The following is a 15,838-nucleotide window of genomic DNA, read 5'->3' as shown; positions in this document are numbered from 1 at the left end:
TGGTTATAATTTCTCAGTAGTTACTATGCATACACACCAACTCTCACAAAGTGACAAAATATGACTTATATATGGTTTTAAATGTAGTGAAATGTTTATAGATACTAAATTTATTAATTAGGGAAGTTGATATAATGTTAGGCTTTGTATACATTTAATTAAACATTTATTTACATTTTACAGTTCTCACTTTGTATTTTTAAGCCCATAAATTTGATTTCAAGTCTTGAAGATTTTTAAGTCCCTGAAAAGCACCAAAGCCTTGATCACATGCTCACAGGGCTTAATGGGCATCTCCTACCTCCACTTCCTGCCTCCTCTGATCCTGCATCAGGAATATAATCAATTACTTTTATAACCTCAGGAACAATTAGCAAATATGATCACTATATTGTAGAAGAAGAGATCAGTCTAATGTGATATTGCTATAATAGTGAATGTGCCATTTTGGAACCAAAACATCAAGTAGGAAGTTGCTTCTCATTTCTGCAGTGTTGGTATACCCACTTTCATTGGAAATGATCTTTGCTGCCCAAGTTCTGTCTGCTGTAAGACTTCTTAAATTCAGACACTAATTGATGTGATTTTTTTTTAAAGTTACTTAAAGTATGAAGCAAAACAAGCTATTATTAAGCCTAATCTGGTCTATGGAATTCATCAGTTCTTAATAATCTGTACCACACAAAGTTTGCTAAAGGTTGAGACTTCCAAATGGTGAAACAGTGGAAAATTGTCAAATAATTTACATTTGCCTTTAGATGTTATTTTAGTCTTTATCTTAGATATCCTGAGGACTTAACAATCCTTTAAAGTAATGGAATCACCTTGTTAAGATATCGTGGTCTTCCCTAATATGCTTTCTCTCCAAGCACCTTTCTAATATTCTAATATCGGAAAACCAAGCAACAACAGAAAACAGAGTGTGAGCTCCCTAAATGGTACAGAACATGAAAGAAGGAAGTTTTCAAGAGCCTACTACATGCCTGACACCTTCCCTACATCCTCTCACTTAATCATCAGAGCAATTATACGTGGTCAACATTGCCATCAGGGCAAAGGAATGGTCTGAAGTCAAACAGCTGAAAAGGGCTTTAAAATCAAAGTCATGTCTTTGCACATCAACTCTGGAAATGTCTTTTTTGCGGGGTGGGGGATTCATACCATCCCTGGGGCACAAGAGTAATTATGTTGACTTAATATTTTTATTTATAGCCTCTAATAGACTAAAGTTCCCATGTATATTAACTGACTGATTCATAAAGTTGGTGGAAATGTCAATATAGTCTCAAATAATTGAAATCTGATTTTATTATTGACCTCTAATTTGACAGTATGAGGTATGAATTTTGTTTCTCTTCCCCATTTCCGTAGAGTGTTCAACTTTCTTACAAAGTAAATCTGCTTGTCTTTTTCGTGTTATGAATTATTATTTGCGTAATAATTTTATTTGACATCCACTAATTTATTTGCCATGAGTTAAATACATTATTGTAACATCCAAGATTTCTTAAAATAGGAGCTAGAGTTATTTTCACTGAAATAATTCCTCCTTAGAAGCATCATTTGCAAAAGTCTATTTTAGGCATGCTGTTTGAACTTAATTTTGATCTGTGTATCACTAGTCTTCTATTTATAGACAGGGGATTAACATTCCCATGTTCCCTTTGACCTATTATTCTTGACATCTAATTCCTTCACTGAGCGCTAATTTGAATATAAATTAAAGTATTTAATTTGAGCCCAAATTATTTAAGTGAGTGACGTGGTCTGTGTTCAGTAAGAATCTGAGCATTTTCTTAAGGAATTGAAAGCTGACTTTATTAACTCACAATTATACTTTGTGTATTAATAAATATCATATTAGACTTGTATGATATATAAGAGCTGAGAAAAGCAATTCCTCTACTGGGGCAGCTACGTAAACCTTCAAAGGGTTACCAAGTATCTTCTGAGTATGTATGAAAAGATCAGGTATCAGAGGAAAGTTACATAGAAGTTATTTAACAAAGGTAGGAGGAACCTAAATAGAGTAGTCTCTGCTAGTTGCCTATTCAGTACCCACTCTTTCTTCTCAGAAGGCTCACTTTCTCTGTCTTGGAGTGTGGATTGGCCATGTGACACTAAGATGATCATTATAACATAAGCCAAAGCTTTCAGGAGGTTCTGAAAAACTTTTGCTCTCCAGATAGAAGTGAACAGCTGGCATGGGATATGTCTCTTCTCACTACCTTGAAATGTGAACATGAAGTCTGAAACTGTAGCATCCAGTTTTATGGCCATTCACCAACAAGCCTGAGGGAAAAGCAAGAGTATCACAGTCATGCTAGGCTTGATATCATGGTGCCACACAAAACCAATGCTAGTAGCCATCTACCTCCTCTAGATTCTTAATGCATGAGAACAAATCCTGATAAGACACTGTTAGCTGGTGTTCTGTTACATGCAGCTGAATACATTCCTAACACCACATCTGTGAACTTTCCTTCTACGACATTGCCATTTAAAGCATGGTCCTTGAACCAGCAGCCTCAATGTCACCTGGAAGCTTGTTAGAAATGCAGAATCTCAGGCCAAACTTAGACTTCCTGAATCAGAAAAACGGAGATCACCAAGTGATTTGCATGCATGTTAAAATTTGAAAATCATAGTTCTAAAACATTATGGAGACACAGAGAAAAATACACTCTATGTACACATATATAGAATAACAGTAATTTTCCAAACATGCAATTACTGGAAAAAAGGGGGAAACAGGGGGCTCAATTTCAAACATTTGCTTGTATATCACCTTCTATATTGCAGGCACTTATACATATATGTATTAGTTATAGTTTATATTAATTATTTCCTTTAAACCTCAGATACGGTAAGCATTTACTTTGTCCGTCAAGCACACTGCATAGGTGAAGAAGTGGGGCTTTAAAACATGAAGTGATTCCCAGAGCCATTCAGGCAGAGCTGCTTTTCAAACCCAGGTCTTGCTGACTTCAAAGCCCACCTCTTTCTGCTCTACTACATGGACTTTCTGGCTACATGTTGAAAGAAGGTGGAAAGTGAATAAGACTTTTGAAGGGAGGGAAGCTATGCTTTAATGGTGAAGGACCAAGAGAATGAACTGCTAAAGTCTGTATCTCTGGGAGGAATTTAGGAGATTAGGGAGATCAAAGTCCCGGTGGGGGCGGGAAGAGAACAAGATGGGAAAACATGGGGGAGAAGGGAGTTTACATTTTGAATGGCAAATTACAGGCACACACTTAATTCAGATGAAAAAATAAAGCTGTTAAGGATAAAGAAGCAACCAACATTATGAAATTGGCTTGCTTCAGAAATCCCCAGCCAGAACTCTAAACTCACACAGTTGTTTTCTGGCATGAAGTCTGGGAGATCACTTCTTATCTGAAACACTCATTTTTGTTCATATTCATAGGCAGTTCTGCTGACTGTTGTTGGCTTAGCATAGCACATCTGGTTAGGAGGCCTCAATTGGGCAAATCTGAACTGCCTAAAATGGTGGTGATTCATATAACCTGTGAAAACATGGATTCAAATTAATAGATATTAAGGCATATTTATATTTTTCCTTTAAGAATGATAATGTTCAGTGGAAGTGATTGTGAGGGAACATCTGGATCCAGTTGTAGTGGACAGTCACTGACACTGTATCGATCAAGGGCAGACCCAACATTCCCTGCCTTTTTCTGAAAAACCTGGCTCCTTCAGCAACATCATCATTAGCAAAAGCCAAAAGAGAAACTTGCCGACCTACACTGGGTAGGTGCTAACTTGTCTCGGACTTCTCACTTTTCTATTTGGATCAAAAGTTTCTATTCTTAGAGATCCCCCTAATTAATTTAGAAAACTAAGTGAAAGAGTTGTCCCCAGAAAATCACCACTCAATAAATGTTTCATAAAAGTAAGAAGAGAGGAAGCCAAAAGCCTGTTCTTTCCCTAGTGCATGAGCGTTTATTAAGCAAAAAGAAATGTAACTTTCTAAATCTTTGTTTTGATAGTGTTATTTCCTTGCTTTGAAAAAATGATCAGGCCAGGCACAGTGGCTCACGCCTGTAATCCCAGCACTTTGGGAGGCCAAGGCAGGCAGATCATTTGAGGCCAGGAGTTTGAGACCAGCCTGGCCAACATGGTGAAACCCCATCTCTACTAAAATTCCAAAAATTAGCTGAGTACAGTGGTGCATGCCTGTAGTCCTAGCTACTTAGGAGCCTGAGGCAGGAGAATCGCTTGAATCCCCAGGAGGCGGAAGTTGCAGTGAGCCAGATCGCACCACTGCACTCCAGCCTGGGTGACAGAGCAAGACTCTGTCTCAAAAAATAAAAATAAAAATTAAAATTAAAAATAAAAATTTATCCCTAGCCCCAGTCATCCTCTTTCTCACGATCTTATTTCATTATTTTTACCACAATTGTTATTATCTTGATCTTATTTTTTTTTATTTATTTATTTATTTGAGACAGAGACTTGCTCTGTTGCCCAGGCTGGAGTGTAGTGGCATGATCTCTGCTCACTGCACCCTCTACCTCCTAGGCTCAAGGGATCCTCCTACCTCAACCTCCCAAGTAGCTGGGACTACAACCGTGTGCCACCACAGTGGGCTAGTTTTTGTTTTGTTTTGTTTTTAATTTTTCATAGAGATGGGGTCTCTATGGGTAATTATATTGCCCAGGCTAGTCTCCAACTCCTGAACTCAAGCCATCCTCCTGCCTTGGCCTCCCAAAGTGCTTGGATTACAGGTGTGAGTCACCACACCCGGCCTGAATGATCTTGTTAATTTGTTTTCCGGTTGATTTTCTGTCTTCCTCCCTTCTACAATGAAGGTTCCAGAGCTGCAAGGACTTTGAGTATCCTAATCATCACTGCATTATCAGTTCCTGGGACTGTTCCTGGTACTCCATAAACACTTGATGATGAATAAATCATCTAACAGAAAGAAGGTAAACTCCAAATTCTTCCTTATTCTCACATGCAAGACCTTCTATGGGCTGAATGCAACTTCAGTTTTCCAGGCTTGCTAGTCCTCTCCTTTAGTTTTTGATGCCAGCCACATTCACCTTGTCATTGATTCCTAAATAGGGGGACTTCTTTACCGCCAAGGTTTCTTAGTGAGTGCTGATCTTCTTCCCTCTGCCCACTCAAATGCTGTCCCATGTTCTGTTGAGGTCTTCCCCTCCTGTGAAGCCACACAAATTACTCCATCCATGTGCACTTTGTTGTCTGCATCCCTTTCCTGTCTGGAGACCCTATGTGCCCAGAAATCAACTATGATCTGCCTGCATTATCCTTCTCCTCTCATATTGCTGTATTTCATATTATAGATTTGTTATTTATATCTTTGTGTGTTTCTATTTTGTCATACTATATCCACTAAGTGACTTTTTTTGCCTTTGCTTCTCAAATAACAAGTTGCACAGGGATTTTCATATAATAGACTTTTAAAAGACATTAATGGAATAACAGATAAAACTCACTAATTGACACTTAGAAGTACAGTGATAAAAGCCTGAAGAGGAAGTTTCCTGTGAGCTGGAGAATGTTAAGAGAGCAATAAAAGAGGAATTGTCTTATGATTGGTGTTGCCCTATAGACCGGGGAAAGAAAATAAATTTACTTTCAAGGGGCAAGTTGAAGAATAAACACTTCTCAAAAACAACTCCCTGTGCCATGAATGGAAAAGTAGCAAAATTAATTTCCTTGAAAAATCATGCTTGATTTTTAAATGGGATGATTTTGATATTTTAAATTATCACCAGACATATTGAATTTTTGTGTATTTATTTTTTGAGACAGAGTCTCACTCTGTCACCTAGGCTGGAGTGCAGTGGCGCAATGTCAGCTCACTGCAACTTCTGCCTCCCAGGTTCAAGTAATTCTCCTTCCTCAGCCTCCTGAATAGCTGGGATTACAGGCATCCACCACCATGCCTAGCTAATTTTTGTATTTTCAGGAGAGATGGGGTTTCACCATGTGGGCCAGGCTGATCTCAAACTCCTGACCTCAGGTGATCTGCCCGCCTGAGCCTCCCAAAGTGCTGGAATTACAGGCATGTGCAACCATGCCTGGCCAGACATATTTTAAAAGTCATACATTCCATGTTTGGTCCTCAAGACCTCCCAGGGTATAATACATGCAAAACAATGAACAGACACAGGATTGGCAAAGATCCACCTATGATCATCTCCCTCACTGCCTCATTGGGAAATGTATTTTATTACAGATAACAGTCTCAGAAACCAGTTTTCGCTTGGACAAATAATTAATAGGTACCTAACAAATAATTGATTGTTCTTCCTGGCATATTGTCTAATTTAATACTTGCCCCCACATTTTGTCCTTTTCTGCACGGCAGGATACAATTTCTAAATGTGTAAATGATAACAAAGTCAGTACTTTAATAAGATGAATAGGAAGAGTCTCATATGCTGATTTATAATCTCTTGGCTCGTTTTCAAAAGTTGACATGTATATCTCAACCTCACTGCAATGCACAAATGCATGCAAAACTGTTCCCCTTGTTTAAAAAATCCTGGATTTTAAAAAAATTGCTTGTTATACTAACTGCTTAATTTACTGTGTCTGATCAATGACCCAGTTCAGACCCACCACTCCCACACTTATTGGGGACAGCTGAGGCACAACCAGCCGCACAATACTAAACTGAGCTGCTGCTGGGAGTCCAGGCTTAACCCTACAGCAAGCTTGCAAACTTCACGTGTAAGTATAGTCTGTATAGCAAGGAAACTCTGGCCAGAGACGACATTTGATCCCACAGTTCATCAAGTCTATGTACGACATTTCACATACCACCCAATAGATGTAATGACAAGATAATATTTACAGCAACCACTTTCCTGGATCAATCCCGTGCCACAGACACCACTCCAATACAACGGCCACACATTGCATTAATACCCCAAACCTATTCTCAATTTGTTAAATATGCTGTAAGCTCACAGTTAGGAGGATGCAAATCTAGTTGAGCCAAAGAGTCCCTGCAGCTCTGGGAGCCAAGGTGGAGGGCCACTTCAGGGCTTTCCAGTACCCGCAGCTGTGGCTCAGACAGCTGCAGCCAGGAGCTAGTGAGGTGGGACAGCCAATGCGGGAAGTAGAAGTCAGCTGGCCCAACTTGGGGAGGTATCTCTTTCAGCATCTCAGCTTTGGGACTCTGTCACCACCTCTTCCTATCCCAAGCTGCTTCCTAAACCAGGCATGTTGAAGGGTGAACAGTGGCTGCCACAAGGCCAAGGCCAAGAGATTGCTGAGAGTCCCACTCCCCTACCTGAGCCCCTAGGCCTGTGACAAGCCACACTGTCCTCCAGAACCCATCTAGCTCTAGGCAAAATGTCTTAGGCTTCTGACTGAGGAGTCCACCAGGGTATAAGTAGCAAAAGCCAGGAGCTGGGCTTTCCAGAGGGCAGGGCCTCTTTCTTTCCAGTCCCCCAGCCTCTTCCTCTGCTTGAAAGTGACTGTTGCAAACAGACAGGTTGTTGTCCATAAGTTCTCAGCCAGTCTCTGGTAATTAGGTTTGAAAACATGAGGTAGAAGCTTCCCCTCGCATGGATGTTGTGCCTGGCTGGCTAGAGTCACCCTCCAGCAGGTGAACAGAAACCAGCCCTTTTCCTGACTCCTGGCCAGTTGTGCCATACACCAAGACTCTTCAAAACCTACTCCCTCAAGCTCTGCTCCAGGAAGAGCAGGACCTGGAGAGGAAGTGGGGAGCACCACCGTCTTTTCACACCCTTTGAGTGCCTTCTGGCCACCAGTCTTTCCTTTGTCCACACTTCCACTTGAAGGCCTCCTGCACCCAGCTGGACTACAGACTTCAGAGTTCACAGGCAGGTTCACCCTGGGATCCTGCCTAGCAAGTGTAATCTATTACACTAATCAGCGTGACCTGGAAGCTCCTGGGTGGATCTGAGTAACAGATTTCCTCCTGGCCCAAAGGCCAGGCTTTTTTTTTTTTTTTTTTTTTTGTCTTCTTCACAGCTTTCAGGTGAGTGCTGGATTTGCAGAGAGTAACCAGGCCCTCAAACCTATGCAGATACATTTTCCTGGTGGTGGATCGGCTCGTCTCCTGGGGAGATAAAAGAGATGGCTTGTTCTGCTTCTTTTTTGTTTTTGTTTTGAGATGGAGTTTTGTTCTTGTTGCCCAGGCTGGAGTGCAATGGTGCGATCTCGGCTCACCGCAACCTCCGCCTCCTGGGTTCAAGCAATTGTCCTGCTTCAGTCTCCCGAGTAGCTGGGATTACAGGCATGCGTCACCACGCCCGGGTAATTTTTTGTATTTTTAGTAGAGATGGGGTTTCTCCATATTGGTCAGGGTGGTCTCGAACTCCTGAACTCAGGTGATCCACATGCCTTGGCCTCCCAAAGTGCTGGGATTACAGGTGTGAGCCACCGCACCCTGCCGGCTTGTTCTGCTTCTAAATGAGCTGCCAATCCACACAAAGCCCGAAAAACCCTGCTCACAGCAGGGATGGGGTACAGAAGAGCAATGCTGGCTGTGGAACAACCCCCTGCAGGGGGCTGGGCCAGGACTAGTGGGGTGAGTCTTGGATCAGGCCGTACTGCATGCTCACAGTGTGGCCCAACTCCTCCAGCCCTACAGGCAGCGGGATGCCCAGCTCCACCAGGTACAGGGAGTCCTCCAGTTTTGAGACTGCCAGTCTGCTCTTGGGCTCCAGTCTGCAGCAGGTCATGGCCAGGGGGAAGAAGGTTGGAGGGCAGTCTGTGGGGACAAACTTCTCCCAGAAAAGCATCATGCTGAGGCCAAAGTCCAGTGTTTGGGGAAGGAAATCAGGATCTGCATACATCTGCCCAATGGTCTCGCAGAGAATGACCCCAAAAGACAAGACATCCACATTTCATCATAGCTCTTTCTATTCAGCATCTCAGGTGTCACCCAGTAGAGGTTTCCTACCACTGTGTAGCACTTCTTGAAGTTGTTCTTATGCAAATTACATTTCTTGCTGGTGGCCATTCTGGAGGCAATGCCTTTGGCCAAGCTGACTTCCTGCTGCCAGGGGAATGGGTTCACACTTTGCAGAAAGTCCTTAAGTGTGCCCCCCTCAATGTCCTCTCAGCAAGTTCAGCTTCTTGTCCTTTTACAGCACGCCAATGAACTTGAGCACATTGGGGTGGTCCAGGCTTCACGTCACTTTCACTTCAGTCAGAAAAGTCTTCTGGTTCTCCTCATCACATCTCATTAACTCCTTCATGACCACCACTTTGCCTGTGGCTTTGTGTGTCACTTTGATAGACTGCCCAAAGAAGCCCTTCCCCAGGACCTCCCCGTGGATCAGGTCACAAGACCGGAAGATCTGCTTTGAATAAGTGCTAGAACAACAAAGGGATTCCCAGTGGCTGACGTCACAGCTGAGCAGCAGGGGCTCCTTTGGGGAGCTAGGGCTAGGGGACTTGGAGATGCTGTTACTGAGTCTCAGGGAGCATCTTCTCAGCATCCCCTCTGGATTATCCTTGGTGTCCAGGGTGATGAGGGCGTGAGGGTGTCCAGCATTCTGCATGTGAGGAGAGAGCCAGGCATCCAGCCGCAGCTGGGCTGGGCACTGGGAGACGGGGTCATGTTCAATCAACAGCAGAAGTGTCTGGCTCATCTGGTTAATTGCATCCTCCAACTCCTCTACTTGGAGTGTGTGGATGGGGGTTCCACTGATCTCCAGGATGTGGTCCCTGGGGTGGATGGCATTGTGGCTGTTTGGACTGATGTGCATCTGTTTGACCTCTTTTACTTGCATGGTGGTAGTGTAGTTGAAGCAGGCATTCTCCACGGACACGGAGAAGCTCTGCCTGCCCTCTGTGGTGGCCAGCATGGACATGAGCATGACAGAGTAGGGCAGCTGGTCCTGAATGGACTCTGTGGAGAGTCTCTCAAATATAGGTGCCAGCACTACCTCATTGTGGTACTTTCCACAGTATAGGGTGACACACAGCACCAGGGCATATACATCCCCATCCTCAATGGTCACCTTATAGCTCATACAGGCAAAGCATTCTGGATGGTACTTGAACTCCCTATTCGCAGCAGCAAATCTGCATGGGTCTGCAGCAACCTCAATTCTTGCCTCCTCAGAAGAAATAATTTCACTGAGGGGCATAAGACAATGAGAGACCAAGGCAAGTTTCAGAGCAGGAAAGAAAGTTTATTAAAAAGCTTTAGAGCAGGAATGAAAGGAAGTAAATCACACTTGGAAGAGGGCCAAGCAGGAGACTTCAGAGATCAAGTGTGCAGTTTGACCTTTGACTTGGGGTTTTATATGTTAGCATTCTTCTGGGGTCTGCATCTTGTCTCCCCTGATTCTTCCCTTGGGGTGGGCTGTCTGCATGCGCAGTGGCCTGCTAGCACTTGGGAGGGGCTGCATGCGCAGTGTGTTTACTGAAGTTGTGCATATGCTCACTTGAGGTGCTTTCCCCTTACTAGTTGAGCATTCCTAGAGGAAGGTCATAGACCAGTTAAACTCCATCATTTTACCTCTTAGTGCACATGCTTGAGCCCACTCACCCTGCTCCTGAGATCTTATCAGGAAGCTGCTGATCACCAGTTTCAGGGTTTTTTGGTTTTTTTTTTTTTTTTTTTTTTTTAATGTTTTGGGAGACTGCCTTTCTCTGGTATGAGCTGCAACCAATTATTATTTTAGAGAGATGGTTAACAACTGCCTGACCATCACCTAATGGTCGCCTGACATTCCTGGTGTGGAGGAGCCCTCTCCTGCCCTGCTCATGTCTGATTAACCACCTACTGTAACATCTCCAGCTACTATAATAGGCCCTGTCATCAGCAGGGAGCACCCATGACAGAACTCCCCAAACATCTCCCAGTAGTCCTGTGACAGTAGAGCTTCCCATCCTTCTCGTAGAACCACCTGGTGAGGGAATCCTGGCATTCTGAACACCGGAAGCAACAGCTGTGCCAGGCTTCATTGACAGTCCTGTACCATCGTTGACTTGGAGCAATGTGGTCCCCACAGCCCCGACACCTCCAAACATCTTCACCTTGGTTCTGGCATTACCACTAGTTGAGTGACCCTGGACAACTTCATTTTCTTCCCTAAGCCCCAGTTTCCTCATACATAAAATGAGGAGATTGTACATTATCTCAAAAGTCTCTCCTGGCTCTAGCACCTACCAGTGCAGACCTGGTCCCAGGAGCATAGAAATGGGGAGGAGGAAGCAGGGCTGCAGCAGCCCCACTAAGCTCCCACCTCTGCCTAGGCAAGGGAGGACCTCAGCCCCAGGCACGAATGGGCGGATTTTAAAATCTATGATTAATCTAGGATTCCTTTGAGTAAGACTTCAAAAAATAAATTTAATATCAGAAAAGGCTTTTGATTGTTTTCCTAATAAATGTGAAAGGAAAACATTAGATCATTTTTCATGGTTTGAGTTTTAATCTGATATTTAATTATGTTTCTGCTTTGCTACAATCAATGAAAGTATGTTGCTTTTGTTTTTGAAATCTTAACATTAACCAAGGATAAATGAATAAAATTTCAAAAAATTAATTTGCTATCACGAAAGGCTTTAGTTATTTTACTTTTAAATGTAAAGTTACAGAATAGCCACAATTACATAATTTGAGCTTTAATAAACTTTAATAAGAAACATATCCTCATTTAAAATATTAGAACATAATTGCTCTATGCACATTGATTTTTTCTTTTCTATAATTGCTATGCACTTTGGTTCAAAATTAGTTTTTATAGGATTTCTTTTATAAATTATTATTTTGGAGCCTATAAGTAACAAATTCCTTTTCTCTGATCATTCCATAAGCCAAAATATTTCAAACCAGATGTACATGTAAGTTGAGTGAGTATTCTTTATCCACTGACATTTCAAAATTCTATTTAATTATATCTTCATATTTTAAAAATCAGATGATTCAGGGGACTGATTCAATAAGTTGTCTTACTTCCACTAGTGGAATACCATGCAACTGCAAATCCAAGGACTAGGAAGTTCTCTAAGTTCCAATGTGGGAAGATGTCCAGGTCATATTGTTGAGTGAAAAATCTAAGGCACTGAACAATGTTTGCATATATAGAGAGAACACTACCTTTTGGAAAGAAAAGGTGGAAAATAAGAATAAATATTCATAGGAGTAAAACTTCTTGAGGAATAATGTTTCATGTATTTTGCCTTTTGAACCAAGTAAATCAAAGAATTATTCAAAAATAACAATAAAATGAAAAAAAAATCTACTAAAAATCAAGTGAAACAAGATTTTGATCTGGTTAATAGAACATAAAATGATAATTAAAACATTAGCTAAAAGTATGATTCATATTCAAATTCAGGGATTTTTATTATGCTCACAAAGTTGTACAACCATCACACAAATTCCAGAACTTTTTCATCACCTCCAAAAGAAGCCCTGTGCTCATTAGCAATCACTCTCCATTCCCCTTTCCCCCAATCCACTATTTAACTTTTTGAAAAACAAGTTATAAAACACTCAAGCACAACATAAATTCCAAGCAAAACTTAAAACTGGTTTCTAAACAGCACTCATTATAGTAGCACCTGTGACCAATATCCACAACATGATTTCTAGCAGGTTAATGTCTACTATTTAGTTCAGTATCTACTCCTTATTATTACTATTCTGAGGACAATTTGGGCCCCACAGAAGCACAATGCTGACATTCCCACTGTGTCGCCAACCTTCCCACACCAAATTCAGTTGTCACCACTAGGGTTTCACCTTGTTTTTTGTTTTGTTTTGGTTTGTTTTTTTTGTTTTGTTTTGTTTTTTTTTTTTTTTTTTTTTTTTTTTAATAAGACAGAGTTTCACTCTGTCGCCAACGCTGGAGTGCAGTGGCACTGTGTTGGCTCACTGCAACCTCCATCTCCTGGGTTCAAGCAATTCTCCTATCTCAGTCTCCAAAATAGCTGGGATTACAGGCATCCACCACCACGTCCGGATAGTTTTTATATTTTTAATAGAGATGGGGTTTCACCATGTTGGCCAGGCTGGTCTTGAACTCCTGACCTCAGGTGATCCACCTGCCTCGGCCTCCCAAAGTCATCTTCTTTTCTACTGAAGGGAAACTTGGCAATTTGCACATTTATTATAATAAACACCTAACAACTCTGCTGTCTATTCATTTTTTGGTTTTTACATTTTGATTAAAATATCAAAGTGAATTTCCAAAAAAAACATTGGAAGAGAAGGGAAAGAAAAGAAAAAGAAGGCTTCCTCTTCCTGACATGTCAATATTTTAATGTGTCACGAATAATCCTTATCTACTACAGAAATTCAAATGCTACAAATAAAACTGAAGTTAAAACAATTTATCTGTAGAATAAGGGTGTGAGAATAGCATAAAAGGTTAGCTTAATTAATGAAATAATTCAGCAAATATTTGAGTGCCTCTAATGCGCAAAGCGTGGTGGAAAGTGATGAGAAGAGGGTCATTGGAGGAAAGAGAGAAGGTAAAACTGTCTTCACCCACTATTCTTATATTTATCATTTTGTCAAGGATCTTTCATTCAGTTGTTATTCCCCATTTCTCCCAGTTTCCATTTTCAACATTGTATTGTTTTGCTGGTCCACTTGAATCTCCTTTTCTCTGCCTCCACAGCTATCACTTTGGCTCATGGCTTTACCTTCTCCCACCTGGATAAAAAGATGTCTCCTCCCTTGGGTCTCTCAAATTCTCCTCTGCAATCTGTCCTTCTCATTGATACAGAGGCATTTTTCTAAAGCACAGAGCTGTTCATGTCAATTCCCTCATTAAAATCATCCAATAACTTCTCTTTGGCTGCAGAATAAATTCTGCTCCTAGCATAACATATAAGGTCTCCAGATCTAGCCATAGGCCACATTTCTAGCATAAACAATCACATATACCTTCTCCTTCCAGGGCTGCCAATTCAACTAATTCCCCACAGAGCATTCCCCCAGACAGGTCAGACGTTTCCCCACATTCAACCATGAACCACAAGAACGTGAACTCTTGTTCATGCTGTTCCCTATCTCAACAGTCCCTCCCTACCTCCACTGACCTAGAACACTTCCCCAAAATTCAATTCAAATGGTATCTTTGATGCCTTTTTTAGTTAAAATGCACTACCAATGCAGATATGATGAGTTGTTCATTCATTTATGCTTATTATCATCATGCAGTTATTGAGTGCTATGGTTTGAATGTGTCCTCTCCAATATTCAGTGTTGTCAATGTGATAGAATCAAGAGGTAGGGTCTTTAAGAGATGATTAGGCTATGAGGGCTCCTCCCTCATTAATGGGATTAAGGCGCTTATGAAAGAGGCTTCATGCAGGGTTTGACCAGCATGCCCTGTTACCTTCTGCCACGTGAGGATATAACAATAAGGTCATCACCAGATTAGATGCTAGCACCTTGATCTTAGATTTCTCAGCCCCCAGAAGAGTGAGGAAATAAATTTCTGTTGTTTTAAAATTATCCAGTTTCAGGTGTTTTGCTGTAGCAGCATAAAATGGACTAAGACATTGAATTATAGCTCAATCTTTTCCATGCATGTTATGAGGTCTTTGAGGGCAGGAACCCTATCTCCAAGAAGTTGGGTTAGGGAAAGAAAACTGTTAAGGGCAGTGTAGGTGTGACTGCAGGGGCCAACTTTTGAGCTTTCCCAGAAGACTCTGGAGCAGTGAACAGCTGTCCAAATGAATTTTCTGGGGCACTCCCTGGTTCTTGCATCATGTCTTTCTATCAAACCCTTCCATTCTATGCCCTCCTCTCTTAGTTTACTCAATTCCATGTGGAGATTTATCTTTGTCCATCTTTCTTTCTATATGAGCCAGCCAGACATTAGGCTCCATATTACCCTCCAGTCACTCCAGCAAACCTTATAGCTACCAGAAAGTTTTCAGTAACTATCACAGCTTTTAAGAGGAGTCAGTGTTGGAAGTCACTTCAAGGTCATCTGGTCAGTTGGCTCATTTTTATATATTTTATATATGTGGAAAGCAAAACACAGAGCATGGGCTCTACTTGGAGGCTCCATCAATATTTACAACACAGTGCCATTGGTCCTGTTTTTAAAAGACTCAAGATTCAAACGGGCTTTCTTAAGTACCTCCTTCCAAAGTCCTGTTGTTCAGGAGTAAAGTTGGGCTCTCCTCTGAGCATAGCAAGTTTTTATTTTGTGTCTGGTTGCTTTCAATAATAGGAAGAGTAGTTGAGCATCAGTGATGTAAGATACAATAATTATGGCTGCCAACTCTTTATGAACCTAAAAGAGTACTTGGTAAGTTTGAAAGGGAACTAGAAAAACTCACCAAAACCCTGAATGACCAAGGGAGACTGTCCAAAGACTTTCAGTGGTGAAATGGAATGCAAGTTTCAATATGTGCTATTATTTTCAGTCAGCCTGAAGATGTCAGGTATAAAATATCAGACTACAAGCAACAATACCGGGGGCTGTGTCTGTTGTCTCATTGATTTTTCTGGTGGTTTTGTTGTGTAATAAATCAATCAAACAATTGAAAGTTACGTTTTTTATGCATCTTAATATTTCAGATCAGGATAAACAACTATACTGTGATAAACTTTTGTGCAAGGTTTAAATTTTCAATCAGGGTCCAGTCAGGAAAATGAAAATCAAATCAAGTATGTGAACAGAAAGAATTTAATCTAAGAAATTGGTTGAACGGGTATGGGAGTACTGAAGGGACATAAAGGGCCACTGAGATAAGGTAGAAATAGTAACTTCAAGAAGCAGCTACCACTCTTGGGCTGAGGGAACAAAGGGAAGAGTTTGGGCTTATCAGAGCCTAGGAGATCAGAGGAGAGGCCACATAGGAATAGGCTCCAGACTTCTGAAGA

The 15,838-nt window shown here is 41.4% G+C and overlaps 1 pseudogene; it reads right to left on the bottom strand.

Annotated features, from left to right (window-relative positions):
- Positions 1 to 8,334: 8,334 nt before the first annotated feature.
- On the bottom strand, positions 8,335 to 10,573 carry LOC101018212 (annotated as a pseudogene).
- Positions 10,574 to 15,838: the final 5,265 nt, after the last annotated feature.

This window comes from Papio anubis, chromosome X (genome assembly GCF_008728515.1).
Source record: "Papio anubis isolate 15944 chromosome X, Panubis1.0, whole genome shotgun sequence".
Taxonomy (NCBI): domain Eukaryota; kingdom Metazoa; phylum Chordata; class Mammalia; order Primates; family Cercopithecidae; genus Papio; species Papio anubis.
This window is presented reverse-complemented; position numbering and strand designations above follow the sequence as displayed.